General features: G+C 44.8%; 1 long non-coding RNA gene across 2 annotated transcripts; it reads left to right on the forward strand.

Moving 5' to 3' along the window:
* On the forward strand, nucleotides 1-23,698 carry LOC149871901 (uncharacterized). Of its 2 annotated transcripts, none has more exons than XR_016440560.1 (4): nucleotides 1-387; nucleotides 10,709-10,799; nucleotides 13,761-13,972; nucleotides 22,653-23,698. It is a non-coding gene; the product is annotated as an uncharacterized LOC149871901 (long non-coding RNA). The 2 variants fall into 2 exon arrangements; XR_016440561.1 differs by having other exon boundaries at nucleotides 1-379.
* The last annotated feature ends 1,829 nt before the right edge of the window (nucleotides 23,699-25,527 follow it).

A 25,527-nucleotide genomic window follows, 5' to 3' on the forward strand; every position in this document is an offset into this window, starting at 1 on the left:
CGAGGGGGACTTCTAGCTTGACCGGCCACTGCAAAGCCAGGCTCGGGAGCCTCCCGGGCTATGTGAGGAGCCCTTCCCATGACTACAGTGGCCATCATAAGGACATTTCGGTTTTCCACGACTCTGTCCTTTATTGGCACGAAACCCGGCGCCTTTATGTCCTCTAGAAAAATAGAGGACGTAAAGGCATGGGGTTTTGTATCAATAGAGGACAACCAGACTGTTCTCTATGAGGGACGCCCTACCCACGACCTGAGCGAGGAACCCAACAGGCAGAAAACCAGGACCCTAAGGAGAGAAGCAGCCTGAAGAAATGCCCCCCCTTCCCGTCCATGTTAGGGATACCATCAGGAAGATTTGGACACAAAAAGTGTTTCAGGTAGTAAGGTAAGGGGGAGGGGGTGTCTATAAATGCACCAGAAACAAGTGGGAAAGCAGAGGGACGTATAGTTTTTGTACTTTTGCCTTATTTCACCAAGCCACATAAGTCTGAAAGAAGACAGAGCAAGGCTTCCAGTGGGAAAGGAGAGCTAATGAGGGAGGAAGCAGGGAGAGCTAAAGGAGTCAATGTTTTCTTTGCCTCAGTCCTTCCAAAGAAAGGTTAACCCAAGCCAGGTACTTAAGCATCTAGGAAATTAAGTGTTTCAGCTAGAATAGGGAAAGGACGCGCCAAAGAATATTGAGGTAAGATAGGTGTTCTCAAGAGAGCAGGACACAATGAAATTCTCCCTCGAATGCTTTAGGAAGTAGCTAAAGTAATTTTGGAACTGTAGGTGATTATCTCTGAGAATTCGTGGAAGATGAGGGAGATCTCAGAGGACAGGAGAACAAACATACAGCCTGCCTTTAAAAAAAGGCAAAGATGACTCAAGACATTATAGACCCGTCTGCCTAATATCGCTCCCCAGAAAGGTTCTGGAACAAATCCATTTGTAAGTACCTAAGACATAAGGTGATAAAAACAGCCAACATGGGTTTGTCAGAAGGCATCACATCAGACCAATCTAATTTCCTCCTTTGACAGAGTAAATGCCCCAGTGGATAAGGGAGATCAATTAATTGTAGTATGATAGTCTCACAAGCAATCTAAGGAAGTTTAGCTTAGAAGTGCACACATAGGATAGGTGAACAGCACACAAACAACAAAAAAATCAGTGGTCTGCTGTGGAAAGGCATTTCAAGTAGGGTACCACAGGGATAGATTAGGATGCCATAGGGATGGATTGGGGGCACTCTGTACAATATTTTTATTAATGACTTGGACGATGGTGTAGTATACTTATGAAATTTGTGGATGACAAAAATGCTGGGAGAAGGGTTGTAAGCACTGTGGAGGACAGAATGGGAACTCAGAATGGTCTTAACAAATTGGAGAAACTCTGAAATGGACAAGATGAAATTCAGGAAGGACACAGTCAAAGTGCCATGTTCAGGGTATGAACAAATTACAGGGAATTAAAAGGGGTCAGGCCTTCACTGCATGTCATTTGCTTCACGGTAATGTCTGTGAGTCTTCTTTCTACCGTGTGGTAAGTGAAAATTAAGACAGGGCTGGTTAGCCCCATTTCGCAGAAAGTTAAGCTGCCCTGATTTAGCTTTTCACTTATCACCATGAAAGAGCAGAGACAGCCTCAACCTTTTTTCAAGTCACTGTGTTAAGTTTATTTGTCCATAACCTTATGAAGGAGAAATCAAATACACAACTACAAAATGGGAGAGAAACAATTAAGCAATAGAATAGCAGAAAAAGGCCTGGGGATTATAGTAAATCACTGACTACATGAGTCAAAAGTATGCTTCTGTTGCAAAAGGCAAATCTCATTTTGGGATACGTTAACTAAAGCCTGGTATATAAGACACAGGAGGTAATTGTTCCACTCTGCTCAGCACTGGTGAGGTCTCTGCCAGAATAATGTCTCCCCTTTGGGCACAACATTTTAATAAAGTTGTAGATAAACTGGAGAAAATCCACAAAAGAGCAAAAAACCCAAAAAGTTTAGAATGCATGGACCTATGTGGAAAGGCTGAAGGGAGTGGGTTTGTTTAGCCTGAAGATGACTGAGGGAGGACATAACAGTCTTCCAGTATTGGAAAGGTTATAAAGGTGGTAGTGGTCAGTTGATTAGGACAAGAAGTTGGCATAATTTGCAAGAAAGAAAATTTAGGTTAGATAGTGGAAAATCTTTCTAATTTAGGGTGGTAAAATACCACAACAGGCCACATATAGAGATTGTGGAATCTCATTAAAGGTTTATTTACTGGATTGGACAAAATGTCTCAAGCAGAGTGGACTGGACAACCTCTTAAGATTCCTTCCAGCCCTACATTTCTATGATTCTGTGCTCACTGTGCTGCAGTAGCTATCGTATCTACTTTAAGTCCCATTCTAACCTCTGTATACATGGTAATGCCACCCCAGTCACCATAGTATCTGAGCATCTTTCAGTAGGGCATCAGGTAATGTGACTAACATCTCTCATGTGTTTTGTTCTCTCTCTCTCATTTTAACAGCAGTAGGAGAGAGCGCCTTATTTATTTATTTATTTTAACAAATACACTGTTAGGTGTAGGGCAAACCAAATAAATGCACCTTTTATTTGGAGCAGGAAGGGGTGAGGTTTGTGATTAGTCCTTAATTCCTAAAGGAGTTTATTACTCAGTCCTAGACAAGAGGGGAGATAGTTTTGTTTTCTGCACAGACAGGTTTTTTCCTTAGAAACTGCCACTGTGCTTAAGGGATAGAGTTAATCATGATCCTCACCCCAGAGCTTTAGGTGATCTTTTAGATATGCTGGGCCTAGGCCCTTCAAAACTAAAGACCAAGACCTTGACCCTAATTTAATATTCTGCAAGTTGACAGTGTAGAGAGCAGAAGACAGATTTGATGTGCTCACAGAAACCTGTGTTGCTGAGGAGACATACTACAGTATACAGCCCTAATGGGAGTTTCCTAAAGGTTGATGGCTTCATATTGATTGCATTCCAGTGCTGTAGTCCATCCATGAGGTGGCAAAAGCATGCATAACTGAGACCAGGCCATCATCTACCAGGATGGGATAGAGTCTTGTAGCTAATTTATTCATGTAGTCACTTGACTGAGAGATTGAAATTGTGAAGGTACAGTGTCCCACTGTTTGCAGGTATCCTTCCAGGAAGGACTTAAAACATTTTAGTGTATTTTCCTAGTCACCTTTTTCAGGGAGGACAACAATATTTCGTGTCTGACAGTGCTGATTGCTGCAGAGAAGTCCAGGAGAATAAGAAAGTCTTATCTGTCTGCTGTCTTTTCGCAGCAAGCAATCATTTTACCACCTGTTTGAATCATGGCCAAAATGTTCAAATTTGAGTCTCTAAGAGGTAATGACACAAATCCAGATTTAAGCGTCTAAATAGAATTAACCTGAATTTCAGAGGTTCTGAGCACGTGCAGCCCCTGTTGATTTTTGGCACTTAAATTTGTTGCTTTTGTTTTTAAAGATGGACAATACGTTGTTTAGAAGATACTGCTGGTTGAAACCATGTGTACAGCAGCTGAGGCTGGCAGGGCATTTTAATTATTTCTAATGAAGTCTGTCTGGTTTTAAAAAAATCAAATGTAGTAGGGTTTGGTCTATGGCTATGTGAATGTGAAAATAAGCAAAGCCTTTAAAATTAATTTTCCTAGTACACAGTTACATTTTGTTTGTCTTTGAAAGAAGATAGCCAAATCATTAGTATTCTCATTGTCCTTTCCCATTAAACTTATAATATTTTCATATGCTTGTGTATATTAAAACTGTGAGGAATATTTATTAGTCGTTCCTGTTGAAAGTCCAAGTGGTATTAAACAGTCTAGGAATTTTTTCCCCTCCTATCAAATCAAATTTTTCATTTATTTATTTACTTCTTTAAAAATAGCATAAATTCATGTTTCAGCTGTGGAACATTTAAGGTCCAAAGGAAATTACTCTCCATTGGGCAAATAACTGAAGGTTCATAAATTGTTCATAAAACAACTGGGAGGGATACAGGCCTAATACAGTCACATGTTTGGAAATTTCTTCCACATTGCTCTATGAGTGCTTCTCAGTCCTAATTTGAAGCAGCAGCAAAATTAAGGGGCACCAGCCCCAGATGCCAATTTAGGGAGGGGGCACAAAACTAGCAGCTGCCACACTGCTGGCCTGGTCATGCCACCAGTAACTTGGCTGCAGTAGCTCAAAGCACAAAACTGCAGTTACTCCTCTGAACTGAAGCATCTTCTGCTATTGCAGTTTTGGACTGCTACAGAACTATGAAAATAGGTCTGAAATTCCCTTGCAGTTCCACTGTCTGGTCCTCAGATAGCTTCCCTAGTGCACAAGCATAATGCTGTATTACAAAGTGACTATTTAAGACAAGGCTAGACAGTCACCTTGCTGGGGTCGTGTGAGCCCAGTACTCTTTCCTGCCATGGCAGGGGGTCGAACTTGATGATCTGCTCAGGTCCCTTTCGACCCTACTAACTATGAAACAATATCAGCTGTTTCAAGCTAGGCCCTCTCATGGCAGACATTAGTAAAATCAAGTTATGCTGAACTGCCTGCTTGGTTTTGTGATCTGTAAAAAGGTCCATGGGACACTGGTCGAAGACCATTATATTTAACTCATCCAACTTAAATTTGAACCCAAGCTTTCAGATCTGAAGAAGGAAATGTGTTATAATTATTGCTGTCACTAAACCTTTGCATTTTTCCTTCACTGTAGACTAAAATAAAAATGTGACATTAATGGGCACAAACATGTATGATGTGGGACACCAACACAGAGATCAGTGGCTATTTACACATAAGCCTGATTCCTTCCCTCAGGTGCTTATAAATGAAAAGCCTAATCTGATTTCAGTGGCACAGGATCAGGCCACGTGTGAAATAACAGCAAAATAAAGGATGATGAACGAAAGCTGTTTGAATCAGGAGGTCTGGGAAGTTCATCTGAAAGACCAAGGGAAATATGTTCTGTATACACAATATATTACATGTAGCTAATCATTCAAATCTCACAGCTAGACCTCATTGGTGAGCTTTGAACTATAGTGCAACACCCGAAACTCTGAGGATTGTCTGAATGCTATAGAACATCATCATGTATATGTGACTTTAATGGCTATCTGTGAAATACCAATAGAGCAGCAAAAGAGTTAAGATACAATAAGGCAGTAAGTTTTACTTTGGGTATTGGGGGTTTAGCTGTGCAAATCCTATTAGCATTGACATCGGCTGTGTGGCTAAATCCTTGCATTTTGCACAGAAAATGAATCCCTCAGGGTCTGGCTTAAACCAACAAATGCTAGGAAATTCAGAGTTAAGACTGAAACTGCACTTTATACGAAGTGTGCGGAGGGAGAGTAGCTCACATGGTACGTGTATATTAGCCATTGCTTGGAGGCTCCAGCAATAACTGGGCTGGAGTCCAGCCAATTCCATTGTTACATTGCCACTGAGGTAATGCAAACAGCTAGGGCAACTGACAGGCCTAAGCATATGATGCCATGCATGTCAGCTGGTATCTAATGGGGAAGGTGGGCTCAGCCAGCCCTGGCATTGACGCTTGTAACAAACAACACAGACAGCAAAGAGCAGAAGCTGAGAGTGAGAAGAGGGAGAAGAGAACCAGCCAAGGAGAAGGAATAATAATAGTAAAAACTGAGAAAGAAGCAGGAATGTAACTGGGATAAAAGAGACGGAAAGGGAGCAAAGAAAGTGAAGAGAAGGGAAATGGGGAGGCGGAAAAGAGGGGAAATGTGGAGAGGCTAAATTGAAATGAAAAAATGTCTCTAGAAAGCTCAAAGCGATCAGGATTCATGGTAGAGGTGATATCTTTTATTAGACCAACTACATTTTTGCCCCCCCACCCCAAAAAAATTAATGGCAAGCTTTTGGGCACAAACACCCTTCATCAGGCATTGGAGAAAAGTTTGCAAAAGTTCTCCTGGGTAGAAATGAAACTTCTATGAACTTTCATTTCTACCCAGGAGAACTTTTACAATTTTTTTATCAATGCCGGTTGAAGGGTGTTTGTGCCCAAATGCTTGCAATTAAAGACTTTTTTTTGCAAAAATCTACTTAGTCTAAAATAAAAGATATCACCTCTACCACAAGTTTTGATTGCTTTTCTCTCTAGACCACTACAGCTACAACCTGGATACCAGAAAGCTCATAAATTTAGCTCAAAAAATTGCCTGTGCCAAAGGACCCATTGGTCTAGCATGAGTAAGACACATCAAATTTTAGAGCCAGCCAGCAGCACATGGGGAAGTGATGTGGTTGGCATCATGTCCAGCTACATTTGGCTCCTCAGCATAAATAAACGTACCCCTTGGTGTCCTGAGGGCAGCCTTCAATATGAATCCAGAGCCAGGATCACAGTCCAGGCACTGGAGCTGTAGGAAGATGCCTTTACCTCTCTGACACCATATCCTGACCACAGATTTAGTACCTGACAGCTATAAACATTCTGTCTTTGATATTTTCAGTGAAAAAGTCATCACTGACTAAACCTGTGATGAAGGGTTTATGATTACATTTTTGTGACTCGCATTTTGTCAGTTTAAATGCAGGATGCTGTCATGTTCTCTGTGCGTGTATGAATAACTTGCCTTTGTATTCCAGCACAAATGCAGTTTCTAGCCATTACCACTTGTTCTTCAGTTAGGCACTTGGGTTTTCTTCTTACCATATTACTTTCTGTTAAAAGAAAAGAATCCCCTCATCAGTGTTTCCTCCTAAGCTTTTTTGAATCCATGTCAGTGTTGTTTTTGATCAGTTAAGTCCCTCAGGAAAAGATAAGAAAAACTGCATCTTTTCTGTTGTGTATCCTATGATGGCATGACAATAGGCAGAGCTAATCTTCTGGCTTCCTTGAGTTTAAAGGAATCTGTAAGCATGTGGTTCTGCCTGGTGGATGACTATTGCCCCACCTTCACTCTTAGTCATTGGTATTCCCCTGTTCTCTGCACTTCATCTTGACACCCAGACAGTGCTCTGGCTTCCCTGTCATTCAAACCAACACCTGAATGAATGGTTTTCTGTCTTCATTATGATTAAGTTGTGCTCTTCAGTTCCTTTTTTTATTTTTGTAGGTCATGCTTTGTAGCAGCACTTTACAGTAAACATCACTAAATAACTTGGCAAGGTCAGCATTGTAAACAGCAGACTCCGGGAAGCGGCTCATTCACCAAGCCCCTCTTTTCATCAGAAAATATGTTAAGCTTTGAAGTAACCACAGGCAGCACTCGGCTCCTAATTTAAAATAACCTGAGGAAATGTAACAGTAACTTAAACAAATGTTAAAAGATCTGTCATGAGGGGTTCATGAGACACTAAAATGGCACAGCTGTGCAAAAGAAATTTCAGTGTGGAGAATGGATTTGTTTGTATCAGCTCCTTCCAGCTCTCAGTAAAGAAGAGTGGTTCTGTTCACTCTTTGGTCTGCAGAGATCAAGCTAGTTACGTGGTACAGGTTGTTCTGGTCCCAAAAGGGGAACTGTTAAAAGGCATTATCCTTCCCAGATGCCCTCCTCTATCCTTCCCTTGCTTACACAGGTATTATCTGAGCATAAATAGGAAGGGAGGTGACCTGTAAAAATACAGCTAGAAGCTAAGATGATCCACGAGATAATTTCCATACTAAGATGTGATGCGCATAGCAAAACAGTTTGAAAAATTGTGGGAAACTGTATTACAGCAAAGGAAGAATCATAACTTTTTCCCAAAGTTTGGTGAAATGGTACAGCCACTAACATCAGTCTTAGATTTTCATGCTGTTCTGAGCAACTCATTTCAGAATCCTCTGAGTAGGTAGAAGTTTGACCATTACAAAAGATATATGTCTGGGGCATAATGTTGCTTACCTCTGCCATCCTTTGTTTCAGGTGTCTTCACTAAATTCTCCACATGTTCTCCTGACAATTCTCCACACATTCTGCATCATACAAGTACATGTCATGCTGACCTCATCCTAGATATTCCAGAAGACAGCAGTCATCATTCTGACTGATGAACCTTGTCACCCCCAGGGGTCTCCCACACCAACACAAAACATTTAGAATGGGAAACTTTATCAAAACTCAATCCATACCATCTCCTACTGTGCTCTCTTTAGATCATGAAAACTAAGCATCTCCATGTGGAATTGGGAAACCTCAGGGATGATTTAATACACAGCCTTCTTTCCAGTATATGTCTCAGAATGAAGCTGAAAAACACTGTCTTAACTATGGTTCTTTTAGCAGGATTAGAAGTATTTACCCTTGTATCCTGGTAAAATACCAACATGATCAATTATTTTGCCATCCTAAAACGTTCCTCCTGTGATTTCAGCTGAACATAGTGTTCCTCTTCCTTATAGGAAAGAAAAATTTTGGAAGTGGAGGGATCTTTATGCTACCAACAAAAGCAAAGCAAGATTCAGTGACTAGAAATTGAAGCTGGATAAATTTAGGAGAGAAGATAAGGCACAATTTACAAGTTAAGATAGATATTGGAACCATTTACCTAATGAGTTCTTGGAGTCTCCAATATGTGAAGCCTTTCTGTCAAGATCAGATGACTAATTCAACCTTAAGATATATAGGCTTGATAAAGGGATTAGTGGGTAAAACTCTTTGGCCTTTGTATTACAGGAAGTCAGATTAGATTATAATGGTCATTTCTTGCATCAAATCTATTCATCCTTCCTAAACTTCTATTTAGATGCTAGATGCTATTTAGGTGCTAGATCCCTGTATTCCACTCACAAGGTGTCTACACTTCGTTGATGGGTGGAAGGATTGCAATCAATGGATTTTAAAAACAGAAAACTGCATTTAAAAAAACACAAGTCATGTTGAGCAACAAAAATATACAGAGCTACTACCTTACCTGTAAAACACAAGCACTTCAAACCAAAGAAGTGAACAGTTAAGGACATTATAGTACCCACATAATACATTATTTTTATCAAGCAAAGTTATGTATTTTTTATCACAATACAACCTTAACTCTGACACATGAATACTTCCTTTCAGAATTGAATGTGGAATCACAGAATCATAGAAAATTAGGGTTGGAAGGGACTTCAGGAGGTCATCAAGGCCAACCCCCTACTCAAAGCAGAACCAGCCCCAACTAGATCATCCTATCCAAAGTTTTGTCTATCTGGGTCTTAAAAATCTCAAAGGATGGAGGTTCCACCACCTCTCTGGATAACCTGTTCCAGTGTTTTACTACCCTACTAGTGAGAAAATTCTTCCTAATATCTAACCTAAACTTCCCTTGATGCAACTTGAGACTGTTGCTCCTTGTTCTGTCATCTGCCACCACTGAGAACAGTCTAGCTCCATCCTCTTTCAAACCCTGCTTCAAGTAGTTGAAGGCTGCTATTAAATCCCCTCTCAGTCTCCTCTTCTCTAGAATAAATAAGCCCAGTTCTTTCACCCCCTCCTCATAAGTCACATCCCCCAGCCCTCTCACCATTTTTGTTGCCTTCCTCTGGACTCTCCAATTTGTCCACATCCTTTCTGTAGTGGACCCATGTAAAAACTATAATAGCACATGTAGCAACAGTGCAGGCCTCAATTTTACCCTAACCAAATGTGTGAACTGGAGGACTCATCACTTAAGGTGAAAGAGTTATTTCTGTGCTGGTTCACCTCTCTGTATTTTTGAGTGCCAGCTAGTTTCAAATGGGGTCTTGATTTATTATCAGCTAGCAGGAGTTTGACTAAATCACCAGCTTATTTCACCCACGTCAGATATAGCTTTTGGTCACTACCAACTTTTATAGCATTTGAATGTACAACCTAGAGATAAGGCTATATTTTGTACTGATGTCCCAGCCCAACATTACTCTGCAGTCATTCCTTGAAATGTCCCATGCTCCAGAATACTTGTAGCTATTTCTTTGGAAGGGGTTTTCAGCTGTTACCTCACTGCATGAATTATTTGGTATTGGAAAAAGGGATTTTTCCTTTGAAGCAAACAGGGTGAACAAAACATTTTGGGCCCAGTGATCTAAACAGTGCTGTTAGCACAGTTTTCTTGACCCAAACGAGCAGGGATCATTTTCTGAAAACAATGCCAAAGCATGCTATAGACTAGCCTTATTGATATCACTGTTTGGCCATCATAGCTCTCAAAAATGTGCTTGCCCTTGTCAGAGAAACCATATTAGCATCTACAAGGTTTAAACAGGGTGGGTTGTTAGTGCTGTTTGGACACAGCCTTACATCGAAAGCCATTTATTCTGCTATTACTATTCATTATTCCCTCCAGTCTACCCTGGGTGTTTGAGCTGGGATCTGTGTAATCCCATATAACCCAGCCTCTCCTTGTGCCAAAACCTTTAGCGAAGTCATAATTTTCATTTTGCAACATCACAGTCTGTTGCTATGGGAATGATTGTAATATCACAGATTCAGCGTTATAGTTTTACCGTAGGAGAAGGTAGGAAAAGACAGTTCAGAACAGTTCAGAACAGAAAGAGTGCCCTTGTTCAAACGCAAGTTCCTTCAATAATTATCCAGGGAAGTTACACAATACAACTAAAGTGACAGAAGGCTAGATTCACAAAAGGATTCAGGAATTTAAAGTGAGATTTGGATATCTAAATCCAGACTTTATATCCTCCAAACCTTAATCCATCTGCTGCCTAATCTTGAAGGTACCTAAGATCCATAGACACTTACATTTTTTACATTAAATTTCCTCAGGCACCTAAAGTTCCGCCTTTGAACATGTCCAGAAGTGCCTCCATCTTGGCTACTTAGGCAATACATCGGCTCATTGGGATCCACAAAGAAGGTATTCCTCTTTCTGTTTTAATTCAAATGCTTGATCCAGAGGGTATTCCAAGAGTGTTTCTGTCACACACAGAATACTGCACTGAGGAGGGTCACTTTCTTCCAGGACAGTGCAGAAAGAAATGCTGCCATTAGTGCCCTTCTTTTATATCATGGATTAACAGGTGCGCACAGCCCCAGGAAGTCAGGCACTTTAATTCCATTCTCTCCTCTAAGGGGTTTTAAATCCACCTCTCCCAAGAGACTATGCAAACTCCAGGGCTATTCTGGTGGGAGTTATCAATTCCTCCTGTAGAAACAGTTCCATTTTGCACATGTTCTCCTTTTTGGCCCAAAGAACCTTTGATTATTTTACAGGAAGTGAAACAGCTTCAAGGGGAGTGAGTTAGAGTGCTCCAGCAATCACTGCATCCTCAGAAGAGCCCATCATCTGATGGCTCAGGCAAACTCCTGGCAATATTAGTTCTGGGTTTGAGTCCTCAGGGACTGAGGGAATCTAATTCAGGCTTCCCTGCCCTGCAGCAGGCATGTTTGGAAAATATATAGTGGCTGCTGCAGGCACAGAAGGTAGGTGGCTTCTTTGGAAGAGAGTGTAGCCACCTACCTTCCATGAGTTTGGTGTTGAGTAGCACTGAGCAAGGAGCCCAGCCCAAGAAAAAGGGAGGAAAGAAACATCTCAACATTTTTGAGTGTTGGCTATTGTGAATCCCATTCAAGGTAAGTCTCCTCATACTTTGTATGAGGAGGCTAGGTAACAACCTCAGGGTGTAGATTGTGCAGAGTTCGGGCACCTACTGTGAAGTGCTGTGACTCGGAATGTTGCAACACCTAACCCTTTGTAGATACGTGCCTGAGCCCATGTTTGAATAGACCGTAGTGGAGAATGTCTGTAATTATAACAGTCCTTCTTAAAATGACCCTTGATGATGTTAAATTGGTGAGGTTAAGTATTCATTCTTCAAAGTTAAGTATTTTATAGATCAGACAAACAAATAGTGCTTGATGACAGCCATATGTATATACCCAGCTTTTTATTTTTATTTCAATTTTGCAATTACACATTTATTAATAATAATGGATTCTAAAGCTACAGCATCTCAGGAAACCCCAAAACTACCCGGAGAGGAGCAGGTCAGCTGAAGTCACCTGCAAAATGGACTAATCACTTGCCTCAGAACCTGATAGCTTTCTCTTGCTACCCCAGATTTTGTCAGTAGAACAACCTTGACCTTTTTGAGCTAGTTTGTAAAAAAATACTTTAACATACTTTTTTGCACAGTGGAATTCCAAACCAACTGTATGTTAATAGCTGAAATTTACAGTATATCTAATCCGTGCTATGGAATAATCCTCTGGTTAAATTTAGGGAAATAGAACTGATTAAAAATAATGAAGTCATAAGTAACTAAAGAAAATGACTTTTGTGCTCATGTATTATGAAATTTCTACCAAGTTTACAATAACATTACACTGCATTAAAAATAACTCCCTATTTCTCCAGTTGTATTTGCTATTTCTAAGCATTCACAGAAAAAGTGAGGCAATATTGGGCCTAAGTATTGTTTATGGACAGTTTGCTTTGAATATGCAGTATTTGTCATGTCTGGTGGGTTACCTGGGTCACATGGCTTCATTTCTGCTCTCTGACTGAATGAAATGATTTAAACCAGGAGAATAACGCATGTCAAATAACATGCTTCTAGTGCAGATATTCTGACAAATAATCGTTTGCGCTAGCCATTTGAAATGTTCAGGATTTATGAGAAACAAATAATATGGCCTCTTGCATAGTGGCAGAGCAAAGCCAGCTTCTAAGTACTGAACAGTATTTTTGTTTGATATTTACATTAATGTGTGTTTGTGCCTCTAGTTCAATGCAGAGTTCTGGTGCTGCAGCCATCTGTAGAAGTATACTGAAAATCAGCAGAGATTAGCCATGCGTGGCTAGATCCGTTTTTTTTCCCTTTCCTTTTCCTTATCTTCTTTCAAAAAAAGAAAGTAAAGGCTAAATCCTGGGGAAAGTAATGAAGCCTGTATAATGTGCTCTCAGCCCCAGTTGGAGATAATACTTTTACCATACGGCTATACTGTCCAACATTGGCACAGCCAGGCACTTCACACTTTATAGGCTGCATGCTGCTGGGGCAGCTCCCTGGCATCCTCATCACTCACTGCCCTGTGGACCCCTAGGCCCTTCCCTGCCACACAGCAGCAGAAGAGACAGCCCCCTGGGCCCATGGATCACATGCTAATCCCTTGCAGACTGCTTGTGGTCCACAGGCCACCAGTTAGACAGCCCTGCCATAGGGCACTAGGGAGGAAAGAACAGCAGATGCAGTACACAGTCTGTTGTGTAATATTTTGGTTCAGTGGATGCGTATAGTGCAATGACCACTGGCATTACCTCAGCCCACCAACAAGCTACCTCCCCCCCTGGTCTTGCAACCAAGTATGTAGACTGGACACAGAAAACGTCATGAAAAATGGTGCAGAGATCTTTACCAGAGAGTTCTTAATTGCTTTTGTCATTCTCCACTGCCAGTACACAGATTTCACGTGGGTTTTGCTCTAAGGCCTACAAATGAGGTTTTCCTAGGACTGACTTTAAACATTTAATCTAATGTTGGACAGAAAAGAGACAAGAAATGAAACCCCTACTCACCAATAAAAAAAAGCTGTAACCTCCCTTCCCCCCCCCCCAAAAAAAAAAACAACCCAAAAACCTAGCTGCTTTTGTCTTGCCTTTCATTGAAATTATGAAATAATTTCAGGCATTCTGACTAGTTCTAGCAAAACAACCCTGCCAACCTTGCAAATGCGTAGCATTTTGAAGTGCATTAAATGTGTACTTGAATCTACGCTGTGTGTGATGCTGGGTGAGTTAACATTGCTATGAATCCTTGACTTTTGCAGCTCTTGACATTTCAGTTTTTAAATTCATAGTCTTCCCATTGCATTTCAGGGCCACTTCACGCCTGTCAGGTGAAGGCTCTGCTGGCCCTACCTCTGCCTCATCCCCACAGTCCATCATGTACAGTGAAGCCTGGAACCGATCCCCACAGCCCTTCTGTGCTTTTCCCCACTTTGGCTCTAGAACTGTTCCTCCTCTGCTGATTCAGGGGTTTTCCACACACACAGAGCAAGGTGTGGGTGTAATCAAGATGAAGCATGCAGGTAAGTGACTTTCTCATTGTTCCCCTCCGGATAACAAAGGGATTTCAAGGTGCCTAACTCCCTTTGAAAGTCCCTTAGTGAGGGTACTGCCCTTTCATTAAACAAAAAGCACATTTACATTTTCATTAAACCTGACGTGCCTAAGCAGAATCTTAATTTCTCGTCCTCAGTTGATTGCTTTAATATCCAAGGTTTGTTCTCTTCTAAGCCACAAGAGTAGGGAAGGGTGTAGAAGGGAACAGTAGCTAGAAGAAACCGGCAATCTGTGCTGTTCCCAGGAAGCCTCTTCCCATTCCTTACACCATTCAGTTCCTATAAAACAGCAACACATTGGACGTTGCTGCCCGAGAACGTGCTTAGTATGGAAAGTGGTTATAGTAGATTAAAGAGGAATTTCTAAACCAAATATTTTCATTTCAATGCTCTTTTCATTAGTTATAAACACATGGAATCTTTGCTTGTAATAGATACATTCTAAGCACAATTGTTACTCTAATGTAAAAGTAAGAACTGGTGGGTGTAGAAAGGAGCTGGAGGCTGGCCTTTTTATGTTTTGAAAAGAAAATAATTATCCATGCATTGTGTCAGACCTTCTTCCTCTTCAGTGAGGCAAGGACTTCTGAAGACAGCAGTTCACATTTTGCAGTGCATCACTCAGTCTACAGAAATCCCCCCAGCTACCAGCCCCCACATTTATGCTGGAGTACCCCAGGTACATGGCAAACTGTAATTAATTAATTTGTTAGGAACAGGCAGTATGCCTAGAGCACAACTGAAGAAAACCCTTCCCCAAAGACCTTGTTGTCTAATAGAGCAAAGATCAGCACAGGAACAAAGAAAGTTCCCCATGTTCCACTAGACCTCTGGTCCAGCATTAAGGGTGGCTAGGGCCTGATCCTTTGAGAGGAAGGTGCAAGAAGCTTTATCATGGAAAATCATGAAATAACCTGCCTGCAGAGGATGTTTCTTACTAACTCCAGCCAGTTAAACATTCAGATTCTGCTGCATGAGATTGGATAGCCTCTCTAATGCAGCTGTTGTATAGGGGGTGTAGACAGAAGAAGGGGTGGTGGCAGGGGGGGAAGGATGGAGTGCTGCCAGAAGTCGCAGACAAGTATATTCAGAGACTAGCTCCCAAATATGCCATTCTTACCACACCAGTTTCCTGAGCAGTAAGGAAGTCAATCAGAAGTGAGAATCAGGTTCAGTTTCTCCTTAGTCTAAGGTACAGAAAGGGGGAAGTTTAGATTTGAGACTGAGCTTTATGACTGATGCTCATCTCTCAACTGAACTGTTAGGGCCTCTTTACCAGGTAAATTGACCATAACTCAGATGTCAGACATGGTCACTTTGTACAGATGGGGTCTAGTAGGGGCAGATCTAGGCAGGATTCAGTGGTGCAGTTGCAACCCTCTTTGATTCTTGCTCTACCCAAACTTTAAAACCAACTGCTTGGGAGGGGCAGCAGCATTTCTATTCAGGTAGCAGTGAGGGAATCAATTGACTTGGTGGCTCATTGTCATCTCCCTTATTCCTGCTAATCTCTCTGTACTCCGCAGCAGTTAATAGCTCTTTTTTTAAAGGCCCTGATGTTCTATTAATCAAGCTATCCTTTCTGCTGCAATTTTGCTGTCTGTTAGTCATTCCTCTTAATATCTCTCTCCCACTCTGCAGCCCTGCAGACTGTTCATAGTTCTAGCTAACAACCTTATCTCAGGTGCGGTAATATTAACTCAGGTGTAGAAATGACTGACAGTGAAGAATTTAATGCAATGTCAAGACACTCAAGAAGCATAGATTTTGTTTTATGAATCTGAATAAAAAACATACATTTAACTAGAATGACTACAGTACTAATGACCAGGGACCCATGTTTTTTGTTTCACACAAAAAAAATATAAAGAACTATGGATTTTCCCTTTTGCCTGAGAAAACCACAGATTTTTTAAGTTACTAGAGAAATGCACAGAGTTTGGTTTTTTGCAAAGAGCTCCCTGCAGGCTGGCAGAGCTCCAGCCTGCAAGGGGCTGGGGATAACAGGAGGAGGGTGGTCAGGCAGGGGGCGCCATAAACATGCATGTGCTGCTAAGCAGCCTGGAGAGCAGCTCCTGAAGATCAGTTGTGGGAGGGGAGGAGTGATTGAGGCCCCCATAGGGAAGGAGGGAAGGAGTTGGGCAGGGCATGGCTGGGGCTGCTGCCCAGCAAGGCAGTCATGGGGCTTGGGGCCTAGGGCCGGAATATGTGGCTGCAGAGCTTCAGCAGGGAGTGGGACAGGGCAGCTTGTCCAGGGGCTGGGGTCATCTCTCCACACTGTGTGGACTCCTGGCAGGGACAGGGGGACCAGTGCCCCCAAATCTGTGTGGAGGCCAGAGGCAGATGCAGGCTGCCCACTGCAGGCTCAGGGCTCCCCGTCCTGCTGCCCTCCTCCAGGGCCTCCACAGCCCAGTGGGCAGGACCTGGTGCGGCAGGGCAGAGCAAGGCCGGGCAAGGAAACTCCTTGTCGCTGTGAGCCCTGCATTGCCCTGGCGATACGCTCCTGCCTGCCTGGCAGCAGCAGAGGCAAAGGTGTGGAGTTATGCCTCTTGCTGCCATGGGGTGGGCAGGGGGTGCGTTGATTTTCCCCACCTGACCCCACTTTTCTCCACCGTGCCGGGTCCCACCCACCAAGCTGTGGAGGCCTGGGGGAGGGCAGCAGGGTGGGGAGCCCAAGCCTATAGCAGGCGGCCTGTCCCCACCCCACACATAGATCTGGGCAGCATGGGTCCCCACAGGGAGTGCATGTAGCGGTGGGGAGCTGGCCTTACCTAAACTGGCAGCAGACAGCCCACACCTGCCCCCCCCATGGGCTCCACTCCCACCATGCTGCCCATGGCTCCCTGCTTAGACCACAGCTTTCTCCTGTGGGCGGCAGCCGGGCTTGGGCACTGCTGCAGGGGAAAGGGGGCTGCGGACCCAGGTCCCTAGCCCCATAGCCCAGGCATCTGGGGACTCCCTCTGTCAGGGTTGGGGGGGGCAGGGGGCTGTGGGTGGGGGGTGAAGGGCACCAGCAGGGCTGGGGGCTGGGGGTGGGGCGTGAGGGGCACTGGCAGGGCCCAGGAGTCTGGGGGTGGGGAGTGAAGGGGACCAGCAGGGCTGGAAGGCTGTGGCTTGGGAGTGAGGGGCCTGGGCCTGCATCTTGATGAGCTAAGGGGTAGGGGGAGCTCTGATATTCCATGATAAAAAACCCCAAATTTAAATACCAAAAGTTATAATTTAGGTACTTATAATTTATTTCACTATAGTGATTGAGGCACTGGTTGGCTTCCAAATTGTTTTAAAATTGTAAATATATCCATAAAACATTGTGTTCAATTGCTGTGTAAAACTAAACAGCATTTAATTTTAACGATGGAAAAATGCATTAATTTCCATGCACCTGCAGACTCAGTTAATCGAGTCTGCTCTGACATGCTGGATTTACAGCATGTTGGAGAAGCCTTGCTGCATGTCTTTAGGAGTCCTTGGATTTCACATCTACTTGTTATGGCTGCAGAACATGGAGCAATACATACTATGTGTGGTGGGACCATGCTGTACAGAAGTTCACCTCTTCAATTCTAAGGAAAGTTTTGCTGGAGGTGGCTGCTGTCCTTGGACAGACAGTTTCCTTGGAAAGACACTTTTCCTTGTGCTTTCATTATGGTTGAGGCATACTCATCCTTTCCTGTTTGCTCACCTGTCTCTTTCTGAATGTCACCGCCGGGACTCAACTAGTTGTTCTCGAGCCGCCCTTGCACGGCTGATTGACGTTACACACCTCCTGTGTTTGCGCCTTTGCCTGAGCTGGTGGTTTCCGCCCGACTCCCTGACCCCGTTCTCGCCTGCCACGACTTGATGACCTCAGTGTCCGGGGTCGTTCATTGTGCGCACTCGTTGGGCCTGAGGTTCCTCCCGGCGGTCGCTCTTGGGGCTCCGCCACCCCTATACCCCGGCCTCACGCCTCCTGTATAGTGGTGTCGAGCTCGTCGTCGTTTCGTACCCTGGCCTCTTGACTGGGTCCCACTCAGGCCCTTCCCTAACACTGTCTAGGCCTACAGTGTGGGTCTGCGGCCCTCAGGTGTCCCCTGGAGCTCGGGGAGAAACAAACCCAAAAAAAACCCAAAAGGAAGCTCCAACACAAAAACTGGGCGTACTGCCCCTTTAACTGCACCCCTGCACTTTACCGGGGCACTGGCTGCCTTATGCCTAGACACTCAGTCCCCTGCCTACTCCCAGGCACCTCTTGGTCCAGTGACAATGCTTTTCTCGGCTGTACCTCTCTGTGGGATCCCACGCAGTCTCTCGCTCCTGGGACTGATCTTCTCAGGGATTCCCTCTGCAGTCCTTTCAGGGTGATCCTGGCGTCCCTCTGCAGCCGCATCTGTAACGCCGTCTGAATGGCCTTCTTCTCTCTTCGCACACTCATCCCAGGCGTTACTCCCCTTCTGGACCGAGGTACCCGCTTGCTTTAGCTGCAGGGACCTTGAGTGCTGTCTCCTCTCTCTCTCTTCTGGCTCCACAGCGTGCGCCTCCATTTTTATTCATGTCGGCTGGCATTCTGTGCTGACGTCACTGGCCGGCTGCAGCTGTATAAACATGCGGCTGATAAGCCACGCGGATTTTGCCTCCCATTCATCACGTGTGGGTGCCTGAGCTGGTGGTGAGTATTCTTGCGTCCCTCGCGTCCCAGGACACTGAAGATGCCCACAGTGGGTACAGTGTCCCTGAGAAAGGCAATCTGTTGCTCTTTCCTGATGAATGACACCCTGTACACTCTGACTTTCCCCTATGAGACAGCCAGGCCAGAGGTAGTGGTTGAGTGGACCAAGGAAATGATGGGAACCTGACACTGCAGGAAACGTGGTGGGCTCCACCTAAATTGCCCACCAACCTGTAGGAAAAGTAGCCTGGGAACAGCTACTAAACACTATACACACACTCTCCTCCATACCCCATGTGCACACACACACTTACGGCCCCCCCCACAAACCCCATACCAACCCACCCATAACCCTTCACACCCTCCACAATATACAAGAGTAAGACTTCATTTTTCATAGACATCATCATAGACATCAGGGCTGGAAGGGACCTCGGGAGATCATCGAGTCCAGCCCCCTGCCCAAGGGCAGGAAATCAGCCAGGGTCATAGGATCCCAGCAAGATAAGCATCCAATTTACTCTTGAAGGTGTTCAATGTAGGTGCTTGAACCACCTCCGCTGGCAGACTGTTCCAGACCTTGGGGGCTTGAGCTATTATGCAATCATTTTTATATACACAGTACAAACACACACAAATCAGGACAGAATATTTTTTTAATAACATTTAAAAATATGATTGTAGATGTCTGATTTTTAGTATATAGTTGGGGGGGTGTTCTGGTTCCAAGATAGCAACCCCCTGTCCCAAAAAGAATACTTCCAATGGCAAGGGCAGAGACTTCCAGTGGCAAAGGTCAGAGGTTGGGGTGGGACTTCTGGTCCCAAGATGGTGACCAGGGGGCGGGGCCACCCTTGTGGCCCTCAATAGCTCGCCAAAACTCATTAAGCAGCCCTCCAGCCAAAATAATTGCCCATCCCTGTGCTAGCATGCTATCCATTATTGTTTGAAAGGTGGCTGTGGCATTGTGTAGTCCAAACAGTATCCTTATAAACTCAGAGAGTCCCCATGAGGTCCCAATGGCTGTTTTAGCTTGATCTTGGCGAGCCATGGGTATCTGCCAATAGCTCTTTGACAAATCTAATGTTGTGATATACTGGGCCTTGCCAATTCATTCCACTAACTCAGAAATGTTAGGCATAGGGAACACATCAAAACAGTCTATGGCATTTAGTTTTCTATACTATAGTCTATGCAGAGGCAGACTGAACCATCTAGTTTCAACACAAGTACCATAGGGCTCCTCCATGGACTCCATGAAGGATGAATGATCCCCTGTCTCAACACTGAACTTAATTCTTGGTGGATTTTGTCATGTAGGTGACACCCTGGCCACAGGAACCAGCTGCAACCGTTCTCTGATTACCGCACACTTTGGAGTACGGATCTCATTCCTAGTGTTATGCACCCACCCTGGCTTGTCATGGAACACATCGTGATACTGCTGTATAAGATTTTGAAGTTCTCTTTTCTGTCTAGGAAAGAAACTGTCTAGGAGCCAATCCTATTTCATGTGGTTGAGCTATCTTCATCTTTTTTCCTCTCCCGTGGTTAAATGCAGGCCCTAACTCTTCCACCTCTTCATCTATGACATTCAATCATCCTTCAAGTGTCTGCCATTCATGGAGTAGGTTCACATGGTATATTTGTTTTTCTTTTCCTATGGCCAGAGTGGAATACCTCATAATCAACAGGTCCCACATGTCTAGTGATCTCCAAGGCTCCTGGCCACTGTCTGAGGAACTTACAGGTGGCCGTAGGTAGTAAGACCAATACTTTCTGCCCTTTAAATTTTGGTAGTTTAGCATTTGTATCATAGGCTCTCTTTTGTTTATGCTGGGCTGCCTGCAGGTTATCATTAGCTACTCTCTGTGCTGTACAGACATGGTTCTAAAATTCTTCCTGATAGGCTTCAGCTGTAACCTTCACTCCCATAGGGCATTCCCATTCCTCTCTTACAACTTGGAGAAGACCCCATGAAGTATACCTCAGTACTAACTCAAAAGGAGAGTATCTTAGAGAGTCTTGGGGCATGTCATGTATAGCAAAAAGTAGCAATGGTACTAGAAGGTCTGTAACAGGGGGTCTCCTCTGGAACAGTCTACCAACGGTCCACCCACCTGTTTCTGGGCCAACTGCCCACCTTTTCTCCTGCCATGCCTTGATGATATTTAATTAGGATGTTAATTAGGTGTGAGGCTGCCCATTTCTTGCCCCAATGCCAAGGATCACAGTCTGCAGCTCTATTTCTCCCCTACACCGCAGCCCAAGCCTCACAGATGTCATCCATGGATCTTAACCTCACTGGCCCCACTCTGGGCCCCAGAATCCTCCAGTCCAGATCCCTACAAGATCCATCCACTCAGGTGGCGTACTCTGCCTTCATTCTGAGCTCCCTAGCTCCCTGAACTGTTCCCCCTTACGGGTGTGGTCCTCCCAGGGCCTTTGGCTACACAGGCCCTGGCCTCACTTACAAGGCCAGTCAGAACCCCAGGCCCACAGTTCTTGGGCATTCCTCACGGTGGTCCTTGGCCCTTTGACCCTTCCGGTCCTGGCCCAAGCATTGACCAGTCAAGGGATTTCAAATCAGGCTTCTTAGTCTATAGCCCCACTCTCTCTCCTGGGTCTGCCTTCTAGACCCTACTAGTGGGTAACCCACCTGGTTGTGGAAGCTGGGGTTATTAAGGCGCCCCAACCCGCCTTTCACTGGGGTGGTAACTGGCCTGGCACTTCCTGGGGGCTCCCGCACCACTGAGAGCCCCACCAGGCCACGCACTCCCAGGAGGGTGCAGTTTTAGGTCATGCCCAGGACTAGGAGCCTCCAAACCATCCCCTTAAGCTCCTGCCCTTACCATTGCATGGAACCTTGCAGCCAGGCGATGTTACTGCCTCCCCTGCCAGCAGCAAACTGCTCTGTTTATATAGGCGGCCAAAAATCTAAAATGGCCACCACAATCAAGCACCTGCTGGCTGCTTGGCTCAGTTCTTAAAGTGGCAGGCATCAACAGAGCCCTGCCACAAGGTCCCATTTCTTTGTGTCAGCTTGGGCGCTACATGTCAGCATTCTTTTAAGTGTGCCATTCATCTTCTCCACTAACCCATTCATCTGAGGGTGATATACTGGCATGTATAAATGGGTAATTCCCAGGGTCTGGCATACTTCCTTCAGGATTCTGGACAAGGTTCTGGCCTTGGTCTGTTCAAATTTCTCTAGGGATGCCCACCTGGGCTATCCATATCCATTTCACTAGCTCCTCTGCTATATGAGGTGCCATGACTGTTCTGAGGGGTAATTGCCTCTGGGTAGTGTGTGATGTAATCAACAAATACTAAAATATATTGATTACCCGTGCTACTCTTAGAAAGTGGCCCCATTATGTCGAGCACCACTCAAGGGAAAGGTGCATCAATAATTGGCATAGGTTGTAATGGAGCCCATGGAGGTTTCACCTCTCCTGATTTTTGGCAATCTGGGCACACCGCTCTCATGCGGGCTACATTTTTGTGTATCTTAGGCCAAAAAAACCAGCAGGTGATTCTAGCAATGGTTTTATCATGACCTAAATGTCCTCCTGTGGGTGTAGTATGAGCTAAGCGCCATATGATACGCCTAAACATTTCAGGTAGCACTAAAATGGCGCATTTTGTGCTGGGACTCTGTTTCTACCTTTACCCAGGAGAGCAAGTTATTCCTTACCTCATAACCATAGTCTTGCTCCCTGAGTGCACAAGATGTCTCTGCTCACAGCAGTACTTTATCCCAAATGTCTGTAGTTCTTCATCTCCTTCTTGGGCCACTCTAAATTGGGCTGCACTAGCAACATCTTTCAGTCCCATCTGCTCATCTTCTATGTAGCTTGCCTCCTCCTCCACCTCTGACTCTCCCAGCCAACCCTCTTCCTTTTGTATCTGCCTGTATTCCTCTTCAGCTTCTTTGACACATAGTATTTATGTGGTATGCCCTTCAAAGGACAGCACAAACATTATTTAAATAATCCTCAGGTACCACTGAATTTGCACTGAGGAGAACACCCTGGATTGCCACCTCACCAATCTTAAAATAGCTTTCGCCCAATAAGGACACTCCTCCAGAGAGAAAGATTGCATGTTTGAAAGAGCCACCCAGATACCACATGAAGAATTGCTGCAGTACAGAAGAAAAAACTCCACGAATCGCACACCACTGGTTATGACATATCACCCCTCCCTCGAACCTGTATGGAAAATCCTCAAACAGTTTAACCCATACTAGAAAGAGACCCTATTCTTAAAGAGATCTTCCCAGAGCCACCTGTCCTAGCCTTCAAACAGGCACCGAACCTCGCTAACTTCATCACCAGAAGCAAACTTCCTCAGGCCCAGAACATACCAAGTGGATCCAGACCACGCCACGCCACGACAAGAAATGCAAAACCTGTCAATACATTTCCAGCAATTACTACACAATTACTACACCCTACAACAGAGCTATCAGCATTCCTGAATCTTACAGCTGTACCTCCAGAAATGTTACATATCTCATCCAATGCACCAAATGCCCTAATGGAAAATATGCAGGAGAGACCAAACAACTGCGCACCAGAGTGGACGCATCAAAAACAAGAATACCCAATTACCTGTGAGAGCACATTTCTCATAAGAAAGCCACTCTCTCCAATCTGTTAGTTTTAATCCTCAAAGGAAATTTACAAAACACTTCTCAGAGACAAGCCTATGAACTCCACTTCATCAGCCTCCTGGAAACTAAAATCATGGACTAAATATAGACGTTGGATTTATGACACATTATAACCTGCCTGACATCTGACTCCCCCAGATACATCTCCACTATCCCTTCCCCTTCTTTCCCCCTCACCCAGCCTGTCTCTCACCCACTGACTCCTCAGTTTACATCTTCACTGACTGTCTATCTTGTATGCATACCAGCCTAGCCTCTGGCTGCTTTACTTTTCTTCCATCCAGAAAGATCACTCACCAACTGCTGAAACTTCCCCAGCCTGACGAACGGTTTTTAAACCCAAAAGCTTGCTTTAAAAAAAATGTTTTTCCAACTATTTAAGTTGGTCTAATAAAAGATATCAGATTCACCCAAAGAACCTTGTTTGCCTATGTCCTTTGACCAACATGGCTACAGCCTACATTCCTGTTAACTCTGTCCAGGGCTTTATATAGGTGTAGCCAATCCCTTCCTATTATCATTTCGCAAGCAAGTGCATCCCCAACCCTGTGGACCCTGCACTGGCTCCGGGCTCACCTGTTGGGCTGAGCAGTGGCAGCAGCAGCCAAGCAGGAACTGTTGCTCAGCGGGGGCGGGAGGGGGGAGCAGCTCCTCCCCCTTGCTGCCACAGGGCAGTTTTTGGTGCAGCTGCCTGGAGCCCATGCTATGCCGGGCTGACCTGCAGCTCCATCACAACTGCCCCTGGGCTGCCCTGTGGCTACTCTGCAGTGTCACCGTGCAGGGCAGCCCAGAGGTGGTGGTGATGGAGCTTCAGGACAACCTAGCCCAGCACAGGCTCTGGGCAGCTACACCAAAAACTACCCAGCAATGTGGAGGGCTGTTTTCCCCCTGCACTGAGCAACAATTTCTGTCTGGCACCACTACCACTGATGCTCAGCCTGGAGCAGGTGCTGAGGCCCAGGCTCAACAGTGGTAGTGTGGGAAAGAAACTGCTGCTTAACGCAGGGCAAAAGTGGCCCTCCCCCTCGCTACTGCTGCCACTTCCAGGTGTAGCCACCCAGGGCCCAGGCAGGGCTGCCCTCTGTTTATGCTGCATCACTGCTCTGTGAGTGCAGAGCAGATGGAGGGCAGCCCCACATGGGCTCCATGTGGCTACACCTGGAAGCGCTGGTGGCAGCGAGGGGTCACTTTTGCCCTGTGCTGAGCAGCAGTTTCTCTCCTGTGCTGCCACTTCTCAGTCTGGATGGGCAAGTCCAAAGCTGGCATGGGGCATGTAGGGTAGCTGTGCTCACTGGTCCCCGCTGCTACTGTGGGGCTGGGGCAGCACCAGAAGCAATCGGAAGGTAGTTGGGGTTTCAGGTTGGACAGAGGATAATCAAACCCCTGGCAGACCAAGTAAAAGTCATCAAAAGAGTGTGAACCACCTCAAAACAGGAAACAAATGCAATCATTTCTGGGCCTAGGAAATTATTACAGTCAATTTGTGCCCTATTTTGCTGAAATAGCCTCACCTTTATCTAATGTACTAAAGGGGCACGGCAGTGGATGCATAATATGGACCCCAGAGATAATGAACAGTTTCAACAAGATTAAATTTGCACTTTGTCAGAATGTAATAATCTATACTCCAGATTGTAACAAACCCTTTATTTTACAGACTGACACCTCTAATGTTTCAATAGGGGTAGTCTTAACACAACAATGGGATGACCTCAAAAGACCTGTTGCATACGCAAGTCAGAAGCTCCTCCCTGCTGAAACAGGGTATGCGACTATCAAGAAAGAGTGCTTAGCTGTTAAGTGGGCAGTGAATTACTTCTGATATTATCTGATAGGATGTGAATTCCATCTCATCACTGACCATGCATCCTTACAGTGGCTCAGTTAAACAAAAACTGATAATGCCTAAACTACCCAGTGGTCACTGGTGCTGCAGCCATTAAGTTCTCCATTATGCACAGACCAGGGAAGATCAATACAGTTGCTGACTTTTTATCCAGATACGGGAGTGAGCATGATGAAAAGACAAAAGGCTGTCAAGTTCTTGAAGGGGAAACACCATTAAGTAGTAAGCAGGAAGTGGTATTGATGTCACTCCAAAGTAACTTGGAGGGGGTGTGACCAGGCTGGGCAACTAATGGCATGTCTAGTGGGTAAATGTGGTGGGCTCCACCTGAACTGCCCGCAAACCTGTTGGAA

Source organism: Crocodylus siamensis, chromosome 2 (genome assembly GCF_052110815.1).
Source record: "Crocodylus siamensis isolate JL-2025a chromosome 2, ASM5211081v1, whole genome shotgun sequence".
In the NCBI taxonomy this organism is placed as follows: Eukaryota; Metazoa; Chordata; order Crocodylia; family Crocodylidae; genus Crocodylus; species Crocodylus siamensis.